Here is a 7,554-nt window from a genome sequence, read left to right as displayed (position 1 = left end):
ATTTGCCTCTTCTTAGACCCACTTTGGTCCTTTCGCCAACAAACACTAAATCTGCAAAGCTTGAAGGCATGTAACCCACCATCTTCTCATAGTAGAACACCGGTAATGTGTCCATTATCATTGTTATCATCTCCCTTTCCATCATTGGGGGCGCTACTTGAGCTGCCAGATCCCTCCACCTTTGGGCGTATTCTTTGCTCATGTCTCTAAAAAAATAAATGTCTCACCAACAAAACTAACATAAAATGGAAAATTCAGAATCTCTTTTTCACTCTAAAAATTATAATGGACGTCTACTGCATTAAGTACAAGGGAAAAATCAACATTGGATTCCAGAGAAGCCTTTAACAGGAACACAATTCTAACCTTATGAGATTCCAATACACATCAACGGGGCAAAATGCTCATACAACTATAAATAACATCAAACATCCTCAATACAACCGCACAATTTCATACAACATACCTTCACAAACCAAATTCAATCTTAATACTATGACATTCTTGGGAGAAACAAGCAGTCAGACCAATGCTAACTCGAGATTAGCCTTCATTTTTTCCAATGGATCAATCGGCCACAACCAAACTGGTGTTTATTTTCAAAGTCTCACTCCAACACCAATGCGATTTCCTAATGACTGTTCTTTTGAGACACTCAAGAGTAGAATGCACAACACCCTTCAGCTAACCAATGATCAATTAGTGTATGAAATTGATGCAAGCTCCATTGGAGCTTGTAGGCCTAGGATCTTCTTCATCAATGGATTCATTTGCTTCTTGGAAGATAAATGGCAGCGGAATGGAGAAGGAAGAGAGAGAGGAGACACCACTTCAAGGAGAAGATGAGTCTAGAAGAAGCTCACCACCATAGGAGGCCATGGATAAGAGCTTGGAGGAAGAAGGAGATGAATGAAGGGAGAGGGAGAGAAGAGCACGAAATTTTGTGCTAAAAAAGAGCTCTGAAATCTGAAGTTAATATTCAAATGATCAAAGTTGAAAAAAATGCACACACATGACCTCTATTTATAGCCTAAGTGTCACATAAAATTGGAGGGAAATTCAAATTTCACTTGAATTTGAAATTGAATTTGTGGAGCCAAACTTTGTAGCCAAAATTTCACTAATTATGATTAGTGAATTTTAGTTATGGTTCAGCCCACTAATCCAAGATCAATTCCAAGATTCTCCACTAAGTGTACTTAGGTGTCATGAGGCATGAAAAGCATGAAGGACATGCACAAAGTGTGACTATATGATGTGGCAATGGGGTGTAGTAAGCAAATGCTCACCTCCCCCCTCTAAAATTAAATTGGATTGGGCTTCTACCAATTCAATTAAATTTATTTCCAACCACACACATCAAATATCCACTTAGTGCATGTGAAATTACAAAACTACCCCTAATACAAAAACTAGTCTAGGTGCCCTAAAATACAAGGGCTGAAAAATCCTATATTTCTAGGGTACCCTACCTACATTATGGAGCCCTAAATACAAGGCCCAAAAATAATGAAACCTTAATCTAATATTTACAAAGATAAGTGGGCTCATACTTAGCCCATGGGCCCGAAATCTACCCTAAGGCTCATAAGAATCCTAGGGCCTTCTCTTGCATCTTTGGCCCAATCTACTTGGAGTTTTCTAGCCAATGCCCTTGCGGGGTAGGATTGCATCATTCCCTCCCCCTTGAAAAGGATTTGACCTCAAATCCCGAGGTTCTTGAAACTCTGGGCTTTTTTCCTTAACACCTATAAAAAGAACAAAAAATATGTATTAGTGGTGTTTAGTATGTTGAAGTAAGGTAAGGTCTGAAAACTCATTTCCTGGGCATCTTCCCATGAAGGAACATGGTTCCTCACCAACTCAATGAGTGGTGCTACAAGTATAGAAAAATATGGGGCAAACCTTTTGTAAAAGTTTGTTAAGTCTTGGAAGCCCCAAATTTTTCTTACACTTGGTGGAGCGGGCCACTCAGGAATGACCTTTATTCTCTTAGGGTTCATGGGAACCCCTTGATCACAATTTAAAAAATTAAGAAAAGTAAAGCAATTGAACATACCTTTTTCTGTATTTTCATGTTGATTATTCCTACCAAAAAGTATGACAAACCTAAGGTGTCTCACATGAGTGCCTAAGTTTGTATTGAAACTAAAAATAAGAACAAACCTACGTAATGAGTCCCTATGTACACAAATCATGAAGATGTTGGGTGCACGAGTGATTTTACAAAAGAGTGTTGCACCATCCAAAGCATTCATCACACCACCTATTTTAGGGATTTGGTGCCTAATAATACCTATTTTGGGCACCAACAAAGCACAAGGATTTAATCTTTTGCGAACCAAACCCTCATCCAACAACTCCTTTACTTGAGGAATAAACTCAAGCCTAAGAGATGTGGCAATGCTAACAAGTGTCTTTTTACAAAGGAGAAAATGTGGAGGTTGTCTAAGAAGGGAAATTTCTTTAATATTTGTCTTTATTTCAAAATGTCTTTCCTTCTTAGCTAACCTCTTGGAGGAGACACTTACCTCCTTACACTCCTCCATAACCATTAAAGGTTGTCCTTCTTCTTGGGGGTACATCTCTTCACTAGATTCTTCCCCTTTTGCTTCTTCACTTTTACTAGAGGAAGGTGAAGTAGTAGCCTCATCTTGGCTACTATAAATGTCTTGGCCCCTCATAATCATGGTTTTCTTGGTGGGGCATTGAGAAGTAATGTGTCCTCTTCCAAGACATTTAAAGCACTTCATGGAGCTAGTCTTCTCTTGCATACTAGCCTTAAGGGGTTGCTTTTCTATTGTCTTCCCCTTATCATCTTTGGGCTTAGAAGGTCTCACCCCTAAGATTCCTTGACCTTGGTATTTCTTTGGATAAGAGTGAGAGCCATAAGATTTTGAAGTAGACTTCCTTTTAAGTTGTTGCTCTAACCTTATTTCCCGATCTAAATTAGCCTCTACATTGTCCTTCCCATGGAAGTATGGGAGTTTAATGTTAACCTCTTGAGGCTTTCTTTCATTTTCTCTCCTATGGGAGTGAGGTCTAAGATGTGACCTATGCCTTCCTTCATAATAGTCACGAAGTTCTTCACATAGGCTCTTGCAAGAGTTATGACTACTATATGAGACATGTTTTTCTCTTTTCATTTCTTTCATTATTTTTCTTCTTTCTTCCTCTCTTATTTTCTCTCTTTCATCTTGACTTATTTCTTCCACTCTTTTTTTACCTTTATCTTTTCTCTCTTGTTTTTCTTTCCACAACTTAAGGGATCTCAACTCATCTAATATCTTATACAAGGGGTCCTTAGGAGTAGAACCTTCACCATTAACACTAGATGAAGAATGAAGATTCATGTTGGTTCCTAAGTTATGGTTCTTTCTTGTTGGGGGTTTGAAAAAAAAGGTAAAAGAAACTATGGTTGAAACTAGCCAAAATAAACACTAAAAGAGGTGTGAAAGATAAGGTAAAAACTAATTGGTAAAAGGAAAGCTATCTAGGCGGTTTGACAATGGAGGGTAAAGGAAATAAGCTATAAAAGTAAGCAAGAAATTAAAGTGCAAGAAATGCAAACTAGGCGAATCCTAAGAGTGTTTGGATGACCTCATTTAAGGTTCCCAACAAAACACTCACTATCATAAGGGAAAATTGTCTAAAATTATTACACACAAATGGAAGTAGAGTGACCTATTGGAGGCTCCCAACTTACTTCCAATGAAAGGCCTTTTTGTTACAAAATTTGAAAGCAAAACAAATTGCCAATTACAAAATTACAAAAAAAAAAAAGTTCTCAATTGTGGTGGCTATTCTCTCTTTATTGTTTCACTCAATTTGGAGTGCTTCTTAGTCCAATAGCTCTTAAGGTGGTTGGCCCCTTGCTTCTTGACTCAAATTCTTCAAGATATGGCACCAATCCTCCTTTCCAATTCCCTATATGGCAACTCACAAGCAAGGAAACAAAGAGACAAGCAATAACCAAAGACCAAAAAAAAAATGAAATGAAAGCTAAACCAATATAGTTTTAACAAGACAAATTTCCAAGGATTATTCAACAATTAAAGCAATGAAAAGCACAAAAAAGCAAGCTAGGACTCAAAGAGAAACCTAGAATGGCTCTAGAGTAGAGTAGAAAAACTAAAAAAAAAAGACTCAAGAAACCTCTAGTTTTGGCACTTGCTTTCAAAATAATTTTCAATTGAAATTTCAGAACTAGGATTGGTATAAAATAGGCACCAATTATAGAACAAATTTTGAGCCAAAACAACAAGCACACTTTCCTTTCACTTTTCTTTTTTTTTTCCTGGACACTGATTTTTCTTCCAACTTGTGAGATTTTTCTTATTTTTTCCTTTAATCCAAATCTCTTGATTCTTTTTTTATAATTTTGGTACAGATGTCTAGAAAATTCAGTAAAAGTTTAAGCTCAAAAAACGTAGTGACCAATTCCCAGTAATTTATACAAGTTCGTATGTTCAAGCTGCCAGCACCAACGATTTCAACCTAGAAATCAAGAGTAGTGTTTATGTTGCTTAAGGCTTGGATAGTTACAATTTGTGTTTGCTTATGCTCAATTATCTTGAATAACACAATTAAAGAGATCTTAAGACTTATTTTTATTTACAAATCCAGCCACAACTCAGCACCACAACTCAACTTCATCATAGGCATCATGTAGGAAACTTAGAAAGCAAAAAAAAAAAGTTCAAGAACAAGACTACTTCTAGGAATTGATTTAGAACATGTTATGAACTAAATAACATGCATGAATTAGACTCAAAATTCAAAAGATAGGCTAAGAATGACAAAAATACATGAACAAATTTATCTAGAATTCAATCAACAAAATAAAATTCAACACAAACTTAGAACATAATGTGACAATTACTATGACTAAACATGACTCTAAGACAACATGGATTAAGTGATTTACACTTAGATTTTTGTGTTTTTTTTTTCTAATCAATATTTTGGAACAAAATTTAGATCTAAAGGTTCAGCACAAGAATATTATGAATGAAAATTGATAGAACCTAAATTCAACACAAAAACAAGATTCAAGAGTAGATCTACAAAATTTGAACCATAGAAATGCAAGAACAAGTGTAGATCTAAGATTTAATCGGTTTATTTTTTTGAATCTACTCTAAACAGCACCAAACCACAAGACAATGGAGGATATACAAGGAGAATAAGATGAAGAACAAGGAATTAAAGAGAATTCACCGAACAAAAAGATAGAGGAAGCAAAAGAACATCACCTAGATGAAGATGCTCTGATACCACATGATGCAAGCTCCATTGGAGCTTGTAGGCCTAGGATCTTCTTCATCAATGGATTCATTTGCTTCTTGGAAGATAAATGGCAGCGGAATGGAGAAGGAAGAGAGAGAGGAGACGCCACTTCAAGGAGAAGATGAGTCTAGAAGAAGCTCACCACCATAGGAGGCCATGGATAAGAGCTTGGAGGAAGAAGGAGATGAATGAAGGGAGAGGGAGAGAAGAGCACGAAATTTTGTGCTCAAAAAGAGCTCTGAAATCTGAAGTTAATATTCAAATGATCAAAGTTGAAAAAAATGCACACACATGACCTCTATTTATAGCCTAAGTGTCACATAAAATTGGAGGGAAATTCAAATTTCACTTGAATTTGAAATTGAATTTGTGGAGCCAAACTTTGTAGCCAAAATTTCACTAATTATGATTAGTGAATTTTAGTTATGGTTCAGCCCACTAATCCAAGATCAATTCCAAGATTCTCCACTAAGTGTACTTAGGTGTCATGAGGCATGAAAAGCATGAAGGACATGCACAAAGTGTGACTATATGATGTGGCAATGGGGTGTAGTAAGCAAATGCTCACCTCCCCCCTCTAAAATTAAATTGGATTGGGCTTCTACCAATTCAATTAAATTTATTTCCAACCACACACATCAAATATCCACTTAGTGCATGTGAAATTACAAAACTACCCCTAATACAAAAACTAGTCTAGGTGCCCTAAAATACAAGGGCTGAAAAATCCTATATTTCTAGGGTACCCTACCTACATTAAGAAAAAAATTTCACTATAAGACTCTTCTCAAAGCACGATTCTACATCGGTCAAACTAAGCTATCTACGTCGGGCCTCCCACCGTCTTTGTTACAGATGTCGTTGTAAGTCGACAACAACGACATCGGTCAGCCCAACCACCGTCTTTGTAATGTCAGAAGACGACGTCAGTGCGCAATTAACAATAGTCGTTATATAACATAAGTCAACGACGGATTTTCAAGAGCACCGTTGTTGTTCGGATCGATTTCAACGTCGGGTGTGATTTGGGCCCGACGTTGTTTCAGAAATCTATAAAGACGGGTGGAGGTTGCACCCGTTGTTGCTTTTAAAAATTTCAACATCGGGCTTATGCACACCCGTCATTGTTGAAGGAAGGTATAAAGACGGGTCTTGGAACGACCGTCGTTGTTGGAGAACGCTATAAAGACGAGTCGACTAACGACCGTCGTTGTTTTATAAGGCTATAAAGACGGGTCGACTAACGACCGTCGTTGTTTTAGTTGCCCTGCTTACAAAACTGGGTTATACCATTCACGCAGAAAGTATAATTATATTAGGAAATAAACTAAAATAAACTATATGGGAAAAATAAACATAAAGTGTAATTTGGGTTATACCAATTTATCCATCAGTTGCAAGATCAACTTATTTTTACATGAAATTCACTGAAAATCACAAAATCCAGGAAGCAAAACACCCAACAGAACATGTTATAAAATTTCATACCTGATGAGAGAGCATTATATCAACAATCTTCAATAGATCTTCAATATATCAACAAGCACATCAGCCTAGACATCAAGGGAAAGGGACATGAATGTTGTAGAAAAGTAAAAGATAAAGAAAACATGTTTTATATTAAAAGAGCTACTTAGTTCCTGATTTAGATTTTGTTGCATCATAAGCCAATCATTTGTACATTGGAATGAACAGGCAAAAAAAGAAAAGTAAAATGTGTTGATCAGTTTTTATATACACCACCCCAAGACAATAAACAAATCATTTGTTTTAGAGAAAGAAAAAATATATAATGATCTATCATAATGTTGTAAAAACTAAAAATAGTAATGCAGAAGCCTGTTTGACATAAGGAAAATATTTTCTATTTCTATTTTCACTAATAACTACAAACACCATTCCTAAACAGAGAAATGGTAGCAACACTGTCTCTAACACATTCTCTTGAACACTCTTTTTTGTTGGCTCAAATTTCTTAAAAATCACAAATTTGACAGGTCCAACTACTCATATGATGAGTCATTATTCTGATTTTATAATTCTCAATAAATTGAGGACCAACAGTGGAGAGTGTGTTAAAACTCTAATAAGCTTTATATATAAAAGTCTATATATATAGTGCCTCTTCTTAATAATTATACCTAACACGCAGGAAATCTTATTAGTTTATAACATGTACCTCTACCAGGCAACCATCCAATGACTGTGGACACTTCATTTGTTCAGTTAACTGCTGTAGTGCCAAGCTTGGTGGTACTATAGCTG

This window comes from Glycine soja, chromosome 15 (assembly GCF_004193775.1).
Source record: "Glycine soja cultivar W05 chromosome 15, ASM419377v2, whole genome shotgun sequence".
NCBI classification, from domain to species: domain Eukaryota; kingdom Viridiplantae; phylum Streptophyta; class Magnoliopsida; order Fabales; family Fabaceae; genus Glycine; species Glycine soja.
Note: the sequence above shows the minus strand (reverse complement) of the source record.